Raw genomic sequence first — 585 nt, forward strand, 5'->3', positions numbered from 1 at the left:
TCAATTTTAGGTCTCTTTGCGATTTGGTTTTTTTTTTATTACTCTAGGATCCTTCCCCCCGTTTCAACACAGTTTCCATATTTCATCTCCTCTTGATCGAGTCAGGTCATTTAGGGGTTTTTATGATTTTTATTCCCCCCCCCTCTCCTCTCTGTCTAACTTCGTAAATTTGTGTCACATAACTTTTGGTTCTTTATTTTGTCAAACTTTTGTCTAGTCCCCTTGCTGAAGGGGCCTTTCTTCCTTCCCTTTCACACTTATTTGGGGTTTCCTCCCCTTATGACCCGTCAATAACTTTACCCCAACCCGTGAGACACAACCAGGGGCGTGGTGCCCTTTTGCCAAGCGCCCGGCAAGTCTTCCTTTTCTGATGAAAACGCAGGAGTTTCGGTTGAAAGGGGAAAATGGCTGGATTGTTTTTTTTTAGGAGGGGAAAATTTTAAAACCCTGGAAAAAGTTTTCCCTCCTGTGACAACTTTCTTCTTCTCCGCCCCTTCACACCGAGATTAAAACGCACGCTTCCTCTTTTCCCTCTTCCGATTCCCTTTTCCCGGGGGAGTCCCCCAAACCTCATGCCAGACACCA

This window comes from Penaeus monodon, chromosome 29 (genome assembly GCF_015228065.2).
Source record: "Penaeus monodon isolate SGIC_2016 chromosome 29, NSTDA_Pmon_1, whole genome shotgun sequence".
Taxonomy (NCBI): Eukaryota; Metazoa; Arthropoda; class Malacostraca; order Decapoda; family Penaeidae; genus Penaeus; species Penaeus monodon.